Source organism: Dromaius novaehollandiae, chromosome 1 (genome assembly GCF_036370855.1).
Source record: "Dromaius novaehollandiae isolate bDroNov1 chromosome 1, bDroNov1.hap1, whole genome shotgun sequence".
NCBI classification, from domain to species: Eukaryota; Metazoa; Chordata; class Aves; order Casuariiformes; family Dromaiidae; genus Dromaius; species Dromaius novaehollandiae.
This window is the reverse complement of record NC_088098.1, coordinates 110,808,737-110,832,209: the sequence shown is the minus strand read 5'-3', so window position 1 is coordinate 110,832,209 and position 23,473 is coordinate 110,808,737.

Here is a 23,473-nt window from a genome sequence, read left to right as displayed (position 1 = left end):
GGAGAGAAACACACTGTGCTTTATTGTTTAATTCTGTTACAACAAACTACTGCTGTGGACTGTGCTCTTCTATTCTTACCAAAAATGACCAGAAACTTGCTGTTCTTTCAGTGTTTACACTTGAGTCTTCAGTCTGTGACATCTTCAAGGTACAAAGCAACATTAAAAACTAATGAACCTAGCTAACTCATCTCTCTCTGTATCTGTAGACAGCAAAATGCTTTACGAAGACAACAGTCATAATTACCCTATTGTACAGATGGAAAAAATAAAGTTATGTTGTAGAGGTATGTAACCTCTTTAAGGCTGAAGTGATCTATTAAGGTCATCAAGCTTGCCAGTGTGAAGGCAGGGAAGAGCACATTAGAGCTCAGATACCCAAATCAGTTGCCACATCAATGAATCCACAGTAGTTTTCAGTCCGTGGCATCCAATATTTGGAAAGAACAGTTATTTCTCACAGCTAGCCTTTACCACAAGGTTTCTTGTGGGAATATCTCAACTCCTATTCTTCTGAACCTGAGCCTAGTACTTAGATTGCCAGTCTTTTCTACAACGTGAATTTCTGGGGGGGGGGGGGGGGGGGGGGGGGGTTGAGACACAATTTTCCCATGCAGAAAGAGAAGGGATAATGACCATGAACACCATTCCACATTGAGAATTTCTGCCTGTAAATGAGGGGAAAACACATAATGACTTGTGTCTTGCTTATTAAGTCTCAAAGAAAAAAAGAACTTCTGGAACCCTCTAACTGGGAAGTGATTTTAATGCTGCATTTAAGAGTCTGTTATGGTTCTCTATTAGATTGTGATGTTTGGTAAAGCTAGATTCAGCATATTCCTAAAATGTATAATTATTTTGAGCTAGATCTTCTTAATAGGCCTTCAAACGAATGATGTCAGATAATTTCATAAAATATGGATCCCACTTACGTTGAGTTTGTCAATGTTTAAAATAGATAAGTGTCAGCGCTGGCAGGAGACTTGCTTTCTTCCTGGAAGAGTATTTTACTTTTTTTTTTTCTTTTAAGTAGTAAAAGAGAAGAGAAAGTGAGCATGGGACGAGCAATTAAGACACTGGGTAAGCCTGCTGTATTTTGAAAGCTTGTTTGGTTGTTGATGGGATGTTGAAATGTTGTCATTTTTTTTCTTAAGTAAGCGCAAGAAATTACTATTTTTGCACCAGTGGCTTGCTGCCCTTGCTCCTCATTTTTGCCCAATCAGTGTTTCAAAGGAACTGTACCAGTCATGTTCCTTTAGAGGTACGAATTCCTTCTTTGGCTCTTATTGATTCTCTGTTTAGGAACATGGATTCAGTAGTGCTATATGGTGGTGCAGGATTTATCCTGCATGAAATTGCTTGTAATGTGGGTATATTACATTCATAAAAGCTTCATATTACTTTTAAAGAAGCAATATGAGTTTTTAGGAAAAATGTAAATATGGGGAAAACAAAACAGTCTCTTTTCTTGTTTCTTGTTCAGACTTGCTATTAAATCATATGTACTCTGTTCTGTGCTATAGCGTTTTCATAGAGAAAAAAAGTCTTAATATTTAGACAGTACATAATGATTTATCAGTAATAATATTTACATATTATTTTATTAGTAGCATCATAATGCCACAACAGTTACTGAAAAATAATTATTGGTAATGAAATTAATAGTAATAAGAATTCACTGGAGTAACAGTAACATCTGGCTTCCTTCTTTGTGATTTCTATTATGATTAGGCTGCAAAGTCTAACAAAATTTAATCAATAATAAAAATAAACATTGCAATATGTTCTGAAAGGCGCAGTTGCTGTACTATTACTGTCTTGTCTAGGACTATTTTCCCTGGTTTCCCAAGTTTGTTTGTTGCATTAAAGTGTAACAGTTGACAGTCATGGGGAGGTAGTCTCACTTGAAAAAGATCATAGGACAAAAATGTAGCACCCTTGCGCTGGGCTGAATTGCTTTCCCGAATAACAGTGCTTTTCTATTCAGGGCTTCAAACATCTGACAAATTTGAAGCATGTTTTGAAGCCTAGCTCTTATTAAAAAATCATGCATTAAGGATAAGAAAGCACTAAATTGTTTTGTTGAATAACAAGCCTAAGATCTGTCCTTTGTTGCTATGTTAAGGATGAGATACACTTTTGGACAGAAAGCACGGGCATAAACTTCTCTGTGACTTGAGCTGTGATTCACCACAGAGCAGGGAAAGTAGTCTGTGTATTTCCAACATCTAAGATGTCTGTTACCAGTACAGCTCGTAACTGAGAGACTCTTTGGGGAGAGGATTCAAGATCCATGATGTATATATCCTCAGAAGAATGTCTCCTAGAAACTTTGAAGAAATTTTAAGTATTCTACTCCAGACTATGCTGCAGTAGGGTCTATGTTACAGGCCTGCTAGAAAGTTTTGCTTATTCAGCATCTGAAGGTGTCAGCTTCAAAAATGATGTTTTAACTTAGGGGCTCAGCATTTAGACCCTGGTCCATTCAGATATGCTAGTTAAGAGCTCTCAGCACCTTGCCCCCTCCCCAGTGCAGTAACAGGGAAAGTAACAGGGCTCTCTGCAAGAAGTGTGCAATTCACCTAAATGGTGTATCAAATCACATGAGCACAGTTCTCAGCTCTATGGAGTTAACTGAATTTCATGTTTGCAGGATTCTTTTATGTTACAATTGATTTTAATGTTTCCCTGACCTTTTTCTTAATGTCTTTGATTATTCTTGGCTTTCTTCTGCATTTTATATTTAAGGCTTTTTTTACTATTACTATCTGGAAAATTTCCAAGCCTGATAGTTTTGTTGCCCATTAGGATGTGAACCCTGTTCCATTACCACAAAAGATGCTATACCATAATTCATGAACTTTCTTTGTCCTGTAAATAAGGGTCAATTTCTTACTTGCATTTCCCATTAGGGAAACACGACAAACAATCTGATGTTCAGGAACACTCTTTTTTTGCAACTGGCATTACAGTTGGATGAAAAACCTGGAGGAAGGCTTTTTCTGAATTAAAAAGTCAAACTTGGTGACTTTTTTTTTTTTTTCTGAAGTTTGGGTCCCTTTGTCAAACTGTTCCTGGCAGGTGAAAGGGAACCTCTGAAAAGTTAAAATACTCATTTCAGAGTTTTTGAATGGAATATTCAGGTGTTTTATATTCAAAACTCCTTTTCATGCTGAAATTTTTATTTTTTTAAATTTTAGAAATAATAAAAATATTCAACCCAAACTAAATATTTTTTATTACAGTGAAATTAGAAATTTTTCTTTTCTAAGATTTTTTAGACTCATCAGACAACCAAAGAAATCATTTTGACCCTACTCCCTTTTGCAGGAGTATTTCTTGGCAATGTTATTTTGGATACTTATTTTGGACCTTATTGTTAATGTATGCCAAAAAGTTTTCATTTGAATGATTATCAAAGAAGTATAATTGGTGAATATGAATAGCAGGTAGTGATATTGAACCCTCTCAGAAGAAATATGAGACACTGAATGAGGACTTAACAATCAGTTACTCAGAGCCTGTGGGTTTAGCTTTATGAAAATACAAGATCTTTACAAGTTATTTCACCTCAGATCAGTGCAGTAATTCGATACACCATGCAGTCCCGTTCCCCTTTCCTCCCCCCCCCCCCCCCAAAAAAAAAAAAAAGGTGGAGCTGGTATAGTTAAGAGGAATAAGCAGCTGGTGAAGCTGGTCTGCTTTAACACAGTACTGCCACCAAAGACATGGTTATGAATCTAAGACCTACAACACTATTGTCCAAAATTTTGCTTGTTGTCAGGGATGTCTGGAAATCCTTCCTTGAATATCTTTGGAAATACATCATTGGAAACACTAAAATTGCAGCAAAAGTATAACTTTTACAAAGTAAATAAATGTCTCATGTTAAAGATGCAAAGGTTTTACTCTAATGTCTATATTTTAGCTAATATGTAGAAGGAGGATACTGAACGTTGTTATGGATTGTCTGTGGTTGTTACCAATGTAACAACAGGTATCTTTCCCAGAGACACTGATGTTTTCTAAAGCCCTTCAGTCAGAAAAAACATTGAATCTGCTCTGGCTAAAGCACCGTCATTTCTCTTTCCCTTTTCTTTAGGAGAAACAAGTACCTGCAGCGCACATGGTGCCTAGAGCAGGAATAAAATGGTTACCAATCTGTCAAGCCCTCAGTGGGTCACAGAGAGGCAAACACAAAAGCACTTTAATCTCATTTGCATTCTATATCATCAAAATGGCCCTTAGGGGTGAATAGATTACACTATAACCAATCCTAAAGAGTTTTGAAAAAAGTAGGGCAAGCCCTGCAAAAAATAATCATATTAAAGCTGAGTGATGAGATATTTTTGCTTAAGGAGGATCATTTTGATGTTCTGAGCTTTTACTCTGCATTTCTTTAAGGCTTTCAACTTTTCTTTAACAGCCAAGATGGTTAAAAAATCTCTTTTTTTTTCTTCCACTGACATTTTTTGCAATCTTTGGACTCCAGGACCTGGGCTTTAAGAAAAATGTTACATATGATGAGGATCACAATAAAATCAAGATAATTACTTTAAAATTGAGGCTTCATAGAAAATCATAATTCTTCTTCCAGAAGGATACAGGAAATAGTACACATTTATATATGTGTGTGTGTGTGCACACGTGAGCATGTGTACATATACATATATGAATGATTAACTCCTGCCTATGTCCATTGGGGCAGTAAGTATGATTGTTTTCTTGAAGTACCAAAATTCTTTCATTTGTAGCTTAAAGACTATGTTTAAAACTTTTATGTCTGGGGTGCAAAGTTTTAGTCAATCAGATACATCATTTCTCAGTATTTTATTTTGTTGAATAAATCAGTACTGTGTGCTTTCAAGAAAGGTTTCTTGCAAGTTAATTTGCAGAAATTTTCCTAGCCTGCTTTAAAAGTCTGATATATAGGTTGAGTAGACTTTGTTCTATTATATCAGTTTCTAGACCCTGTAGTCTTTTAATAACCTCTTCAACTGTTATCTATTCTGCTCCTAATTCCTCATTTTACTGCCTTCATAATCTGATTCCTAGAGTAGGCAAATCTCTACCTTCCTCACTTTTTAAAGTCAATGAAATAATGATTTATTTTTTCTTATCTTTTGTGGATTATTCACCACTTCCTCCTAACTGGATTTTTTATCCAAGCTTTTTCCTTGTACATTTATAAAAATCATTACAGCAGAAATAGCTCAAGCTGATGCTATCCTGCAGCATTACTACACTGTACTGCCAGATCTCAAATGTGGAACAGGCAAAATTTAGGCTCCACTATGACTTCTTGAACTGTCACAAGAAGTAGTAGTTCAGTTGATAGCACCAATTCTTCTGAGACAGTTCCAGTTCCTCTTTCTAGGGACCACTGAGCTGAAAATATACCTTTTGACTAAATACCAGACTAAAGTACCAATCACTCCATTCGTTAAAGGTCCCATTGCAGTTTTCCTAAGAATAGGTTTGGTCAGACTGCTTCCTGGCTGTAATCCAATTCCCTTTTCCCTTATACTGTTCTTTTTCCTAAGTATTCTTCTAGTTCTAACTTAATATACAAATCAGCCATGTTTCAGTGCTGCTCTCTGGCCTGACACAGCTGCTGTTTTCCACCCCTTTGCTGGCTTTTTCAGGGTTCCACTAAAAGGCTCTCACAGATCCTTTTCTTTACAAGTGGTGCTTCCTTGCACTCCTCAAGAGGAAAACTATCATTAGAGTCACTGTCAGTAACAGTGAAGAGAAAAATAAGCCTAAGAGAAAATTTTCTGGGGCAAAAGCTATCAGCTCCTAGGGCTTAGCCCAGCAAATTCAATGGGAGTCACTCCACTGGTACCAACCAGCAATATATCAGATCTGTAGAGCTGTAGGATCTATTGAGCCCAGACAGTGGCTGTGCTTCTTTGCTTGATGTAGAGCTGGTGTTTGAAATTTCTTGACACTGATCTGCTTCAGAAAAGAAATGATCAAGTTTCCCCAGAAGGTTGTGATCTTTTGGTCATGTTGGTATTCCTTGAATTAAATTTGTATAACGTCTGCTTACATTGTGTTGATCAGTGCTAGAGATGTGTACAGTACAGATAATGGGAGTTTTGCAACCTAGTAAACAAGTCATTTCTGTATTTTGACAATAACTGACCTAGGCCAGAAAAACATCTGGAAATTCTTTGGCCACATTACTTCTCCATGTGCAAGATTTGTAACATTTTCTCAGAATGAGATCAGCCATGATTTAAAAAAAAGAGATCCTGGTCAGATTTCGGGGGATTTTTTTTACTCTAACACAAAACCTTCTGGATCTTTTAACTAACCTTTGTCATGTTTTACCTTTCATAGCTTGTAACCGTGTGCCAAGAATTCATAGCTTTTTTAACAACAACAAAAAAAAATTAAAAATTAAAATTGAAAGTCCTCACTTGATTAAAGTCTTTGGACTTAGTGGTCAGTACAGCTTTTTGGGGCTTTATTATTTTCTTAATAGAGTGAATATAGCTTACTTCCAGTAATGAAATTTACTGCAGTTTTCTTGAATACTTCTCCCCCAGATTAACTGAAGCACCAGAATCTGATCAGCTGATAAATTTAAAATAACAATGTGCCTTTATCAGCTACTGACTTGCACCTATTTAAATGCTACCACTGCACTTTAGTTAAAAATTAGATTCCTTTATGCTTTCAAACAATTAACCAATGCCCAACCTGGTTTTCAAGCCAAAGAACTCGAAGTGTTATTACCTCCTGCATTCAATCAAATTTATCTTCAAATATTGCTTAATTCCCTTCCAGATTAAGTGAGTATCTGAGTGACAAATGTCTTTTAGCTGTGCTGAAATTCTGGTATTCGTATTCCTCCTTCTAACATGCTGCATTTATTTTAACAGAGACACTTTTCTTTTATAATATGCAACCTGCGGCTGAAATCTCTAAAAATGCATTGTCTGGTCCTAGTCTATTCTTCTTCACAAAATCACAGTTCTTTGTGTGTATTTTTTTAGCATGTCCCAGACTTTGTTCTCACTATTTTCCTTTAAAATTACTGGTCAGTCTGATAGATACTGTAGTTTGTGAGATGCCTGAAGCAAATAGCTTGTCTCAGCTATAAACTAGTTTGTGCCTTACTCTGGATGCTGGGGAAGGAAGTTCACAAGGGAAGCCTTTATGCATAAAAAGCTGCCACTGTCATGTTGACTGCTGTCCTCAGAGAGGCAGGATTTACATCATCATTAAATATTCCACATAGGATGTAAACAGATTAAGCTCTTAGCACCAACCTTTTCCAAATTAATTGACATGCAGAATGAAAGCATATTAAAAGGAGGTAACAAAGATGGTCAAGCTGTGTTCATCCATGACCCAACACCTGTCAGAGTCCACATCAGCAACTTGTTCCACTGGTGTGGCACTAGCACATAACTGCGTGATTTGAGTCTCTGCCTGTTATGGAAGCCTACATATATATATAAGGACATGGTGGGTTGTCAACATGATCTTCCCTTACAGAATATTTTGCCAGGGAGGTGTCAAAGGAAGAAGAAAAAAGGGAAAAAAAATGGAAATGATCCCTGCCAAGGTTTAAAAATGGTTTGAGTATCAGGGTTGCAAGTGAGAGAATGCCAGAATTAAGGTCACTCAGGAGTCTTTAATTTACTCACTCTTTTTGCCTATATGCTTTGTCATAGCCTTAAATTACAAAATCAGAAACTTTTTCCCAGGGATTTTCCCCCTTAAATTGGACAGGATTGACTTTGAGCAACAAAGTGGTACACAGTTATATCTACAAAATGCAGGACTTCCTTGCTGTATCTGTTGAAATATGCATCATAAACAGAGGAGAATATTTCAGAAAGAGAAAGGATGGTCCAAGCCATAAGGAGGAATTTGTGTGATGTTAGGTAATACAGTCAAACAGCATTTTTACAGGTATTCATCAGTTGTGTCCTCATCTTCTGACTGCTTGGCTTGCCATTTGGATGTTTGCTTTGCAGAAGTGCTGAGCACTCGTTTCAACTGAAATCAGTGGGATAAAAACTGTGAATATTTAATTTACAATGTAGTGTGACAGTAATATGTAGCCACATTCCTAATCCTTGGCTAGTTAACCTTCTAAGAGGTCCTAACACATAATGCTGTATAGACATATACACAACAGGCTTAACAATGCTACATGCCTGCAAAAGTCAGGTTGTAAGTGTCTATTATTAGGCACTAAAATTAATAGATAATCAATTTCCTTCTCAGCCTCAATTTCCTTATCTGAAAATTGAGACTAGTAGCAGTCCCTTATCTCGCATGAGTAGAGTTAAAGTTTATTAATGTCAGTGAAACACTATAATGCTCTACAGATTAAAAAAAAATGATGACATTCAGAACAGAAGATGAAATTAATGATGAAAAGGATCATTTTATTTTCAGTATTCCTGCTTGACAGCATTCTCATCAGACAGAAGAATGATGCAGAAGAACCTGGAAAGAAAGGTGTGTAATAAATTAAAGACAATAGTGTTTGCAGGTAGGAAGCAGTGAGAGTGGCTGTCAAAATGGCTCTGTTAGCCTAAATTCTCGTATTTTCTAACTTTTGAGTATTTAACTTGACAACGGTAGCAGTATTCTTTTAAGGCCTTTTCAAGTGCAGATTCACTTCAGGGGAAAGGACTGACTGAATGTATTCTGGTCTATTCCTCCTTCATTGGCACCATCTGTTTGTATTTGAATGGTACCCTGTGAATGCAGGGTGCATTCTCCCCCAACCTCCCAAAGGTGCATATCTCTGCTCTTCACATGTAATTACAAAAATTAAATGCTTTTGTTTGTCCACAGCTCAAGTATATCAGAAGCACAGTAGAAAACAATTTTTTCCTCATTGGTGCCTTCTCCGGGACTTTTTTGCCCTTTCTAAAGAAATAGTCTTTTCTAGGGATTTCTTGTCTTGTATGCCTTTTCTGGCACAGGCAGTTCTAGACAGAAGGGAGCTGTTTTATAACTGGCAGCTTAAGTAAGTTTTCCACCAATTTTACTATGCCTTCTGGTAAGTGTATTTTCCACAAATTATACTTCTCTTCTTACAGGAGAGCTGGCACATCTTTACAGTACTGCTTGAATTTTTCCTGATTTCTGCCAATCCAAATTTCACACTGTGTAGGAGCAATAATCTCTGCCTTGTAATAGATCACTGGAATTTGAATTGACATTTGGCTTTTAGCCCTTAAACTCATCAGCATTAAGAAGTAACTACTTGCCAATAGAAACAATGAAGTTACCATAGCTGTTTTCCTACTCAAATGTAGACTAAAGGTGGGTATCTCAATCCTGAAAGGACAAATGATGGCCTATTATAGAGACTTCTGCACCCTCCAGCAGTAATGTTCCCTTCTGAATGACTGGTCCCTAAAGCTGGAGCAGCAATTAAATCAATCTGAGATCTCTGTATAACATAGCCCTCATAAGTGAACTGGTATTTGCTTGTATGATCTATTTAACTTTGCCATAGCCAGCCTCATTGGCTTGCATTCAGCCACAATAATCAGCAGCATCAGTAGCAGGACATGCTGAATAGAGATGGAAGTTGAGGAGCATTAAATGCAGTTGGGCTCCCCCTTCCCTCTTCACCCCAGTTTTGTCAGTTCTACCTTCTCTCTACCTTGTCTCATGAATAAGCATTTCTGGCAGAGGACAATGCCTTGTCTAGGCAAAAAGAAGAACCAAATGATTACAACTGCCACAGTTGTGTTCTGCATGCTCATCTCTCAGACATGATCCTTCCTTTAACCATAGCTGGTATTGGCTTTCATTGCCTTATCTACATACTGCTATTTATTCCTCCCAAGGCTTTTGGCTCCTTAACTCTGTCTTGTCCAATCCCTCGCTGTCTGCCCCTACACATATTCTCCTTCGTATATGGCCTCTAGACAGTAGTTCTCCCACCCATTCTCATCCGCCTCTTCGGTTCTTAACCTCCTTGTCACAATCCTGTGCTGCTCTTAGTTCAGGCTTCTGTACTACTTGAGGTGACATTTGATGCTCCTCTAACCTCACCAGACAGCATTAGCTATTTTACTGTTTATCCTTCTAACTGGGTTGCTGCGCAACCATTTGCTGGCAGTGCTTGGCAGCAAGAGCTGATGCTGTTACTCTTTATTACAGAACTGAATATCTCTACTATAAAATCAATAAAAATACTGAGGCTGTCAATTAAGAGGGCAGGCAACGGAGATAGGATAGTGTATCGGTAGTATGTACTAATACATTCTGCATGCCCCTGGCTCAGACACAATTTTGAAATGTATATCATCTTCTGAGTGATCTCTTTGTGTTATTAGACTAGGCATTGACTCAGATTTTATCCATTCCAAAACAAAGCTGTTGCAAAACTGTAAAAGAAGTAAAGAGTAACTCTAATGCAATTACACATTGATGTTATCCTGTTCCCAATATGAAAATGCTAAGTTCTGAAAAGAAGCTTTTAGCTGCAATCTGTGGGATTTATTTCCATATGTGTAGGAGATACAATTAGGTGAGTACTGTTCATCTCTCTGTTGTGCCGTTTAACTCTTACTAAGTCCTTCTTCATCAGGCATAACTCTTTCTATAGCTATCACTGCACTGTATAACTGAACTGTTCATTATCTAGCTTGACTTATTTATTTTGCATACAATCTTTTGGCCATCAGACTTAGCTGTACATGCATAAACTCCAAATCACTTGGCATGGTCATCTTAATTGTCACTGCCTCCTCATTTTTTTAGCCAACAAGGACTGGAAATGCTGGGAATGAGGAAACACTTCATATAACTCTGCAGCCAGCTGTCTGCTTGAGTTAGCAGTGATGGACTCCTCAGAGAGCAAGCCTCACCCTGCCACGTCTGCCTCATAATCTGTCAGGATGGGAAGTACAAAGTTGAAAAGAGAGAGGTACTTTCATTCTCAGCTCCACAATGTAATGTTTCCAGAAATAACTGAACTTGATTTACTGAAATAGGGAAAAAACATTCTGCAGATTGCAAGTCCTGCCACGACAGTGGAATATCTATAACTCTACCAGTTGCGAGTACCCACTTGTGTGCAGAATTTACTTTTAGACAATACACCACTTTGTTGGGGACCAAAATTGAGCGATGCTGTGTAGGACAGCAGAGGATCTCTAAGGCAGAAAGTAATGATCTGGTAACTATGCTTTGTGGCCAGAATGTGTGCATGTGAGTTGCCAGTGATCATAGTTACCAGATCATTACTTTCTGCCTTAGAGTCCTCTGCTGTCCTACACAGCATCGCTCAATCTTGGTCCCCAACACCACTTCACACTTTAAAGGAAAGGAAAAAAAGAGAGAAAAGACAAAGAAGCACAATCCAATATAGATTGCATAGGCTATTTGAAAATGCAGCACAAAAGATTAATTCTCTTTTACTCTTATTTCCTTTTTTTTTTTTTTTTTTTTTTTTTGAGAACTATGGAAACAGGCAATTGAACATATCTTTATGTTATGCTCAACAAATAGAATTGCTGCCAGTTTTTAAGAATTTGTCATGCTCCCAAAACTTCTAGTCTAGTACTCTGACCATCTCTTTTTCCAGGAAAAAAAAATCAGTAAATCTCAGAAGCCAAGGAAAAAAAAGATCACCCTTCAGGCTTTCATGTATTTAAACATAGTTGTTTCTGATTTTTAAAAAGACACAATTTGACATCATCATTCACTGACACTCCAAGGATTTAGACAGTTTTCAAAAACTTCAGTCAAGAGATTGAATCTTTAAATCCAAAGTGATCAAAAACTTATCCCAAATCTTGCCAGCTTTAGACATGCAAAATCAGACTCTAAGCATTTTGCTGAGAGTTCATAGCAAAGAAATAGGATACTAAAATAAGTTTTGGCTCATGCATTATTACATTGTTATCATGGATTGTATCAAACAGTTGTTAGGGAGTCCAAGTTCTTATACGGAGAGGCCTAGCATTTCAGATACCATGACTGACATTCACATCAATGACTGGCATTCAGCCTAGGTGGTAATGGGCTTTCTGTGGTACACTCAAGATAGACAAGAGTTCATAAAGGATTTCTTTACCTTGACACCTTGTGCATATTTCCAAATGTCTGACCCTGGAGCTGATGAATATAAGCAGTATTCCAAGTTAAGTGAAGGAGGATGTGCTAGAAAAATTGCTTTTTTGAAAATCCCATAAGGCACTTATTGCTGAAGTACTCTGTTGAGGGAAGCTTATGACACAGATAGAAGAGGCCTTATATATGTCTGATTAAATTATAAGGTTTTAGATGAGGGCTTTATATAAAAATATTTTTGTACAATAAAAGCCAGGTTATTTTAAGTTGTTCTGGATTCCTTAAGAGATTATAGCATTATTTTTTATTCATTAATTGGTTAATTTAGACTAGAGGTTCAATAAGATGCATACTCTATTAAAGAATACTATAAATAAACATTCTAGGACAGGGACTGTCCTTTGCATTTGTTTGTAAGGGTATCTGTCCATCAGGTATATCAACCTGGTCAAGGCCCTTAAAGTTCTATTATAATATAAATGCTAAGTACTAACAATAACTTCTAGGACAGTGTGTGAATGTATTCACCTATTTAAAGCATACAAGTTGGGAAATCGACTGCTATGAGATCACTTAGGCTGCCACATGACCGTTGCTAGTTGCCTTGAAGATGAGAATGTGAGAGGGAATAGTGGGAATACACTAGGCATCACATACTGTGTTCGCTCACTTTGTCACCTACTGTGACAAAGGAAAAATGAAGGACCCAGTACATATTCTTCCCCCATATTTTTAGTGTACACAAAATCTAGCTCTGTTAGTCATTCTCGCAAAAGGCTCTCTTTCATTGAGCTGACCTTTCAAACTCCTGTATACATGAGATCAATCACTTGGATTTTGGAACATACTTCCTCCACCCATCCATCCTCCCTCGAGAGCCGGTGCTGAATAATAGGAAACGATTAATCTAAACAAGCCAAGCAGATGTTGGAGAAAGATTTCCTCCCACTCAGTCAACTTCTGTTGGGAAACTTGTCTTTATCACAGATGTCCCTTTCCATTTGTCAGGAGTGTTAATTTACTATTTAAATATGTACCATTTATCCAGTACTGAAGACTTTCCCCAAATTGCAGTGAGGGAGTTAGAAAAAGACTCAAATAGTCTTGGTGCATGCAAAAAAAATTTGAAATTATGACAAACAAAGTACAAGTATAAAATTTAGTTCTACCAGTAGACCATATTTAAGTTGAAGGCTTTAAGAATGATGTTCTTATGACAGAGCTAGTATGCTTGAAGACAAATCTATATTTTAAGTTTGTCCATTTTCATGTAGGCTTTGTTACCATAGCGTAGGGATTTTGTAATATTAATTAAAAAGCATATTTGTCTATGTTCTAGGTGTGCCATGTGATCACCCCAGGAAGACACCTAGGCTTTGTTGAATCACGTGGGGAAGTACAACACACCTCATTGGAGCCAATGTTTCACCTTTTATGTGGAGGAGGAAGGAATGAGAGGGGAGGCGAAAAACCTAAGGAAGAATATCTGTCATAACCTGTTTATCCCTTAACTCTGGAAGGCCAATAAATGATAAAGCAGGAATACAGACCACATGGGAACAACAGATAGAGAGGACTGAAAGCAGACGTTCTTAGGAAGTGCCAAAAAAATCCCTAGGAGAAAATCTACAGACCTCTAGGTTTAAGGTGTGCATAAAGGAGCAGTTATGGAGGGAAAACGGCCATAGCTTTATAGAGCTGTTTTGGAAGAGTGGCCGTCTGGAGGCTGGCAGTGTCAGAGAACAGCATTTGCGCTGAGCAGCAGTGAAGCAGTGCAGTGGCAGAGTGCCAGCCTGCATGTATTCGGACTGGACGAGGTGATGGATAGGCCCATTAGTTTTTAGCTTCGTTGCTGAGAAGTCACAGTGTGGCATTGTTTTGTGATGTGACACTGGTCCACTAGGATCTGTGCTGTGTCAGTGAACTAATTCGATATTCACTATGTAACATTTGCCTGATATTGCTTAACAGTCAGTGCTTTCTGGTATCAAACACCCTCTATCAGTTTAAAATGTTAGGCTTGAGATGAAAATCATAAATTTCACTCACTGCTATGTCCAGAAAATTTTCTGCTGCCAAAAACCATGAATAATCATATTTAGGCAGTTTCATAGCACTACTGTGAGCAGAAAAAGGTCATTTGCACTGAAAAAACTAATTTCCTCTATAAAGTTAGTTTTACTACCAAAAATTGAACAATGGGAAATTGAAAAAATTGAACAACGGAAAAGTCTTTGCTGCAGGTAGAACTTCACTTTAAAATGACATTCATTTTAAACAGTTTCCTTTGGAATTACAAAGACTTCTGCTGTCTTCACCACAATTAAAATACATATATATATATTTGTATACAAAAAAAATAATTAGACTTTCTTTCTGGGGTAGATAAAAGTTTATCGCTGAAACACTGCAAGTCACTAGCTGATTACTTCCTAACCTAACTTGGTGTCCCACTGCAAAATTCAGTTCTCCATTGCAAATACAGCAAAGCTTAGAGATTTTTCAGAATTAAGAATATAGTTTTCATCACTTTTAAGTGTGAAGATATATATATCTATATAAAAATATAAAAGGATATAGATAATATTTAAGGCTAAATATTAGGGGTTTGTGTAGGTCAAATTTGAATAAAATTTGCTACAGTATAAAAATGTAAATACAAAATTTGGAAGAGCTATAAACAATCACTTAATTTTGGATGTCTCAGGAACAGATAATGAGATGTGTCTTCCACATATTCCCAAAAATGACCCTCTCAGCTTGGAGGAGCATGAGTAATTTCAGACCAAATGTAACAGCATAGGAACTATGCAGACCACTGTTATTTCAGAGTGATAGCTTTCACAAACAAAACAACTGGCTTGCAATAATATTAAATATGTCTTTGAAGACACCAAGTTTCTTCCTTCATGACCTAAGCTACAGCAGTTGATGAGTTTTGGTAGAGCTCATGGCCTTCAATGGGGAAAAGCCAGAGAAGCACTTTATAAAAATTGGTTTCTGGGTATAAGCGTATATTGTTGCATGATGCCATGTGAAGACAGTAGAGATCTTGAAGCAGTATGACATCCTTAGCAAGGGTAGTTAGCCCAGGACAAGTGCTGAGCTCCTTTCTGCACCTAGCATAGGTAATTCAGAGTTAGTTCAGCTGCCTTTAGACAGCGCTAAATCCTGCCACGTGGATATACCTGTCACTTCTTATCTGTCCTCGTGTCTTCCAAAAAATACAAATAGATTTGCAGACACCACAGGTAAAATCAGAGCTCATGTAAAAAAAGTATGTCAGTGAATGTGCTGCGCATAACATTTATGTGCTATCTGCCCCAGACATGCTGAAATATCAAGGCACAAACTAAATTAAGAACTGCATGTGCTTTCCTTAGGTAAACTGCATGATTAATTTATTGGTTTTTTTCATTTCCAAATTACATGACACCTGTTTATGATCTACTGTTCTGTTAGTATAAATCAAAGATATATTTAATGCTAGTTAAGTTACATAAATAACCTTTGCTTCTAGATATTACAGAGTCAAGGGGAGACATAAGACCAGTGAACGCATAAACTTAGAAGGTATCTGTGCAATTACATCCTTTAACTAGCTTGAAACTAGCTTGTCGAAACATGCTGGTAGTGTTTTATATTTTAACAGAAATCACTGAATGATTCTGTACACATGATCTGATATGCAAAATGGGTTGACAGACAATTGAATTGGTACAGCTAGAGGTCAGTGAACGGGAATTTGGAGGACAGGATAAGAAGACAGAACAGACAGAACAGACAGACATGTGGAGGGACTGTAGGAGATACAGCAAATATTTGCATAAATTCAGTCTCAGAAATGGATAGCAACATAGCTTCATGAGCAGCATGGAGCTCAGTGCATATTGCAAAAGTCCAGCATGGTGGTAAAATACTCAGACGGGTTAGCCTGCACCAAGCTATGTCCTTCTATGTGTTGGTGGCACCCAAGAACGTAGTTTCATGGGAGCATTGGTGGCGATATCAGCTTAAGTAGGTCTACATTGCAGTCATAGCATATTTTAGATTTATTTCAAGTATTTTGATTTTCCTATTATGCTATGTTGGGTGAAAAATTGCTGACAAGTTTATGTACTTCATGAAATAAGGGAGTGTTTCAGAAGGAGTGCAGTTACTATGTAAATAGTGAGGGTTCTATCAGCATTATCATGATGAGCAGCTAAAGCCATAGGTTTACAAATTAGCCATTAAAAAATATCCCTTCGGTGAAACCTGGAAAAACTATAGCCTTGATGTTATTTTTAGAATGTATATGATGTTTATAAGCTGCCTGGTGGCTTACCTACTTTACCATTCTATATTCAGTCACTAGTCATAAGCAATATCTTTACTGCTGAAATAAGAGATGATAAGAGGAGATGTGACATTAAGAAGATGAGATGATTGTGAGAAATCATTTTTTTCCATTCAAAATAATATATTGTTTAGAAATGCAAACTGATTCTAATAAAAAGGAATGAAAGGTAAAATAAAAATGAAATGTTTCTAAAATATCAAAATATTTCCAGCAACACAAACCAAACATTGATTGGGACTGCTGGTATTGGAAAGTGGCAATTTTCATTTTTCAATCACTTTTCAATAACATTTAAATAAGATGTTATTTTGAATTGAAAAACTTGGACAGACATATTTACAGAATTTTGCAAACTCTTGTGAGGCTGAAAATCTATTTCCCACCAGCTTGTACTGTCACAATTTAAATATACTAGCTTAAATTTTTTTACTTCCTCAAAAAAAATTACAAAATAATTGATGTCAGTTCTCCCAAAATATTTCATTTGTGAATATTCCATCTACATCCCAACAAAACCCAGAGCTATCTTTGCCAAGCAGCTTCGGTCCCCTCACCATGACAAGGATTTGTTAACCTAGGGAGTAGGACACTATCCAAGTCTGTAATTGACACCAGTATTGCCACCACTTCAAGCACACAGTTCCTCAGGTAGTACCTGACTATTGACAATGGAGAAAAGAGAGGTGCAAAAAATGTTTCCAGAGTTCATTGATATTTTTATGTATTTCATTAATAACCTTTGATCTCTCTCTAGTTTCTGAAGAGAGAGTACATTTTCTTTTCCCCTGTGCTTAGTAAACTGACTGTGGTGGCCTATACCCTTTGCCAGTGGTGATGTTACCACTCTCTTTAAGAACAAAGATTTCTGACAGCTGCAAGAATCATGGGCACTGCTGTTCCTGTCTCTGAAGCAGGTGAGCGAGAGGGAAATACGGATGGGAGATTTATTTCAACTCCTTTATGTTCCAACATACTCAACAAAGTAGTACAGATGACACACAGTGAAGACAGCTCTTTGTTACCAGTAAAAGTAAACTTTTCCACCCTAGAGACAGGATACTAGACCAATTAAGTATAGCTATGCCTCTCTAAAACTGGTTCCTTCCCTAAAGGATTCCTATGGGTTTTTTTGCACAGCTACATGCTACCCATTATGCAAAACACTTGTACTACTTCAGATCAGCCCTGTACCTTAGAAGGATAGCAGGACTTGGAAGTATTAGTACCAATCTATAAGGCATCTATCTTGCAAGGAAATCTTGATTGCTTTCTTCATCAGAGTTATGAAATTAGTAGGGAAAGCAAAGACTATGGCTTTTTTAGGCTGAAAAAAAGCATTTAATCCAGTGTGTCATGAAATGCTATCCTCAGAATCATTTTAATTGGTTAAGATATGAACAGAATCATATAGGTCAAAAATTAGCTGAAGGGCTATAAACAAAGGAGTACATATGAGAATCCATTGTGCTGAACGCAAAGTAGAGAGTGATGGTTTTTTTCCCCCCTGTACAACTCCAGGGTTCAAATCTAGAGCAGTTATATAACTTCTAGGAAACCACATGTTAATGAACTTCAGCAAGGATGCTAAATTAACGGTTGTGGCACCAGAAAGGTGAGAGAAGGAACACACCAGAGCCAAGGCACTAATTCACAAAAGCCAGTAACAACGTGCCTTAATCCTGTGACCCTCATGGGCCTAAATTTAAGCACACACTTCAAGAAGACCCATCACAAAGGGTCTTTTCTATCTCTCAGTCTTCTGAACCTCATGTTCCCCCATGTTCTGCATATTAGAGGAGAGTGAAAGGGCCCTCCAACAGAGCAGATCATCAGAAAATGAAGGAGCTAAGGTGCGGAGCTAACGCTGAGTACTCTCCCCTCCTCTTCAAATCTGGCAGTGCCTCTACGACAGTAGAATGTGACAGGAGTGGAGAAATGTGGCCAGCTGGAGAGGAGCAAAACTGGCAAGCACTGTGGCATTTTTTTCTTCTGGAAAACATTTTGGAACTTACTGTTGCTTTTCGGAGCCGGAGAAAATGCAGCCGCAGAAGGAGGCTAAAGAGCAATGAAAAAAGTACACTGAGGCACTGGTGTCTGAGTTGCTCTTTTAAAATTGTGAGCTCTTTCTGGTGGGAACAACCTCTTGTCTTGCACAGGACTAAACACAAAGCTGATGCTTAAAAATTGCAACTGTCAAGAGTCAAGGACCAACGTCCCTTCACACAAGATCTTCCAGGAAACAGTTGACATCCTCAACAGCCTTGGATGAGATGAGCACTAGGGATTTGTATTCTTCTTCAGCTGGTTTTGTGTGGGTGGAGAGGGGATGGTTTTGAGCCTGCTGTGAATTGCATCCCAGTGATTGGGCTACTTGGGGCTGGATGGAGAGCTGCTTGCTGGAGTCTGAGGCTCCCCAGGGTAAGGTAGACACATTAAACTGTCCGCTGGCAAAGTCGAGAAGAAACCCACAAGAAGTCAAACATTCGTCATTTTTGGATAATATGCTTATGCCAAGTCTAATGACCACAGCACATCCTAAAAATCTTTTTGTGTTTGCCAAAAGACCAGCATCCACCAGAGACTAAAAACATTTTGAAGTAAAAACATTTTGAGGTAAACTAAATGGTTTCCTGGGTGCACACGTCTGGAACTCCAGATGAGATAATGGACAACAGACTAAATCATTAAGTACACTAACTTTTCATTATGTCCTAGCATCCTAATGTAGCTTAAGTACTTAGGTAGCTTATTAGTGGTGTAGTGGATATTAGTGTAATTGAATTTAACACTCAGCTTTAGGTGACAATGTTACTGTGGGTTTACTCTTTCTTTTTCAGCTTTCTGTGACAATTTGAATACTTTGAGTTCCTTATTGCCCAGATGGATTTTTTTACATAATTTCTGGAGTCTATACCTCTTCCTAGAATCTTACTCAGGCACCAGTGAAAGATTTTTCCTACAAAAAAAGATGATTGTAGGCATCCATACGTATCAAATACTATCAAAACCTTTATAATGTTTGTATCCTGTGTTACCATAGAATTCTCTATTGCTAAATACAAATGTCTTGATAGTGTGGTTTAGACAAAGGTAAAATTATTTCATTGCTGATCTGTTCAATAAGATATAGTCCTGAATGCAAGCCAGTATGGCTGGTAAGCTTCTTCCTTCTTTGTTTTGCTATGGGGATGCTAGCAGCAAGCAGCTTTTCATGACCAAGAAGTATAAGAGTTGTTTTGCTACCACTGTGGCAAGGGACATAATGGAAGAATGGCGCGTGCAACCTTTCTCCATTTGTGCATCTGTGCAGGGCTAGCAACAATCTGGCCCTCAAGATTATCGTGGCAGTGATAAAGCCTAATGTGGCGCCTAATGTGTCATCTGTCTTGCACATTGATATTATTTAAACAAAGCAGAAAATAGCCTACAGTCAATTTTCAATGGTAACAGGGAAAAAAAAAAAAAAAAAAAAACGTGAGTCTGTGAGCGGTAAAACTAGTGATGCCTGACATTTTTATCTGAAGTCTCTCTACCCTTGCTCTCTGATGCCTGTTGAAGGGTGAGCTCATACTTGCGCCTTTTCCTCAGTAGGGATACTGATTGTAGACAAGTAGCATCTCTTACCTCTTTTCAGCCACTTGTAAGGACTTAATAACTTAATAACTTCTCTTCTGTCAGATTTGATCAAAATTGGACAGGAGATTCTACAGATATTTGGAGGGAGAGTAGCAATCGACACACATATGCCTGCATACATAGAATAATCATATAAATGTCATTTCCTTATTAAACCAGAATAAAAACAGTCATCACTATAAAAGACTGTGCATGTAAGATATAGCTCATGTGCTCCTGCTTCAAATCTAGGATTTGCAGAAAGATTTTCAAATATGTTTAGGTACCTGCATAGCTTTACATGATTTCAATACTTAGAGTACTACACTCTTCAGGTATCTACCATTGCACATGCTGCAATATCTAAAGCACTTATATCTTTAGAAAAAGTACTTGCTTTTATCATTATATTTTTTTCTGAGTTTTATAACAAAGCATCAGAAAATATATTTACAAGATCCACTACAGGTATGTCCAAACTTCTATATTTGTATCACATACTGTTTTTAATTGTTTTAATTAAAACTCTATCACTGGAATACCTACCTTGGACAAGGTGCAACCATTTTTGCTACATATATTAAGCATGAAAAGGTCTGGATGCATATGCTAAAGACATGATTAAGATGATTAAATTTCACTGTGCACTATCCACCACAAATGGTTTTGGACAGCAACAACATCACTTTTCATGCTTAACAGGGGAATTTGACTCTGCTTTTGACCATTTACTTAGGAAAAACAAACAAAAAAATAAAAAAGCCTTGATTTTTCAGCCAATTTCACTGTTTGAGGAACCATTATCCATGACTGTCTTAATGTTTTTGTCAAGCAGTACTTCATTCACCAGGAGCAGATGCTGATTTCATAATATCTGAATGAATCCTGGAGTAAACACCATTCCTGGTGAGGAATTATGTTGTCCTGTACCTTCAAGGATATGCAGTCTCCATTGCTTACAATGTCACCCACTTATATCTGGCCTTCTGGAGGTCAGTAACATGAACGCTTGGTAAATGTTCACTTGTACAATGGCGTTGTCTCCCATGCTGTAGCTCTAGGAAGAAAACAGTGTTTCTGTGCTTTCACATCAGCTCCACAAATTACAGTGCCGGGCAGGTGTAATTTGATGCAGCGCGCATGAAGTGCTTTCTTCTGATTCAAGTGGGCTGGGTACATATTTCAGAAATAATGACTATTCTGGAAACAGTGAGATGATGCTAGTTTTACTGTGGCTTAAAGAAAATTAGACGAGGCCCCATGCTCCCCAAGTCAATAGGCACCATGATAGCACCTGGAGGCCTGAACTGGAATCAGATCCCTCTAGCCCTAGGCACTGTTGAAGCACACAATAAAATATAGTCCTCCTGACACACAGAGCTTGAAGTCAAAATGCAGATGCCTTATTCAGTTGCATCTTTCTCATAAGAAAAATAGTAAAATTAATAAAAGGAATAACCACGATATATACTGAAATGGATTTAGGCTAAGATTGATTTTCTGACCCAATAAAATCTTCCCTAACTAACAGTTCTGAAAATATCAGATTATAAAGAAAGCTTGCATATGCTCACACCAAATTGTAGGAAAAGACATTGCTCTCAGTATAAAACACAAAAAGTTTGGCTCTTCATAACACTTTAATAAAGGAGTAATAATGTGTAGTTTATGAGAAGTAATGTAAATTATACCTGCAACCCATTAAGCTCCCTTTTGTTAAGAAGCTCTGAAGTGCAGATATAGTCCTGGTATCAGCAAATCTGCCATTTTATTGCAGTTATTCATGGCCCATAGCAATTCAACAGAAAATTAATTAGCAACACCTCACCATAAATCTCAACAGTATTAACTAAAATGCCAGTTCTGTAATCACTTTTCATTAAAGCCAAAAATACTAATTAAAATTGATTTTTGCCTGTGCTTTGGTAAACTGCTGCCAGTGTAAGGATCTCAGCAGTAATGCTGGATGAAGGGAGACCTTTACTTAAGTGGATTTTATATATTGTCTTATCCCCTTTTTAAAGATAACAATGTGTGAAAGGATAAGGGCTTTGGGAGCAGAAACTGAGAGGTTCCATGAAGAAGAGGAAAAATGTGAAATCATTAGAGAACGTAACCTTATTAAAACTGTAATATCCTATATTTTCAGTCTAGACCATGTCTGTCTTTCAGGCAAGTGCCTATTAATATATCTCAAAAAATAAGTTGATGGAGGATTCTTTTAGTCAATAGTTCTGGACATTCTGATCCTGAATAAAAATATGCCAAATACTTTTTCTTCAGTATAGTCACCTCCTAAGAGTTTTTCTGTATGCCTGAAAAACAACACACTGCAACCTGGTTCAGTTCAGTGGACTATAGTTTGTCCCTGTATGCTTCAGTAGTTGTGGAAAAACAAAGCCTATTTTAATGAGTAACTTCCTCATCATTCAGCATCATCCTCAATGAAGGAAGCTTCTCAGTAACACTAAAAGATGCAAAATCCAGTGGAAAAAAAAATATAGCATCTAGTAATGTAGTAATCATGCTGCATACACTCAGTCAACAGGCAGTGACAATGCTGAAGTTTACTTCTTTTTAGAGCCGAATTTGCAAGGTGAGTAACTTACTTTCAGTGTAGATTGTACACGTGTGTGTGACAGCTTATTTTTAATGGTAAATTGAAAACAAATTCCATTGTTGAGAATCATTTTAACATCCAGGCATTAAGCAGTATGGGAACATTCTCATGAACAGATTTATGCCACTTATATAACAGAGGAAGCGACAGTAGCAGTAGACTGTCTCTCCTATGAGTAAACATATATTTCAGCAGTGGGTTTTACTGATAATTGCTGGTACAAGAAAGCTGCTGAGATATGGGAATTATGTGTTTCTGCCTATTGTCTGCTGGGGAACATGCTAAAATGGAGTTAGTTGCAAGCTCTAGAAAGTGGAAGATGTAAGTGTAAACAAGTTTCTGTCATGAGAAACAAATGCATATGTAATTTTCCGGTAAACCTGTGCCTGTGGTGAACAGGCCTATTTTTCCATGCTCCTGCCCCCTCTCTCCCCCCAGCTTGGTAACTTCTTTATTTTTTTTTTCAGTTCATCACTCTTCTGATCCTGTCTCTCACCTAACTCTCTGTTTCAAAGGCATTTGGCTTCCCTTTCCCACCCCTAATCCTCATTTTTTCTCACTCCAGCCTCAGTCTGCACACTCAGCTCATGGTCCAAGCCCTAATCTCCTCAGACAGGCCCAGCTCTGCCATTTCACCCCACGCTCCTTTCCCAGATATGTTTCGGCACATTCTTGTTCAGCTGGCTGGTCTCATTTCCCTTCCTCCCTCACCACTACCCGGATGAGTTTCTCGCTTTCTGCCCAGTTTCTTAGCCACTGTCATGTTTCCTGACCCTCTTCCCCAGACTGAACACTTCTTGATGGGAGTGTCTTTTGCTCACGCCTTGAGT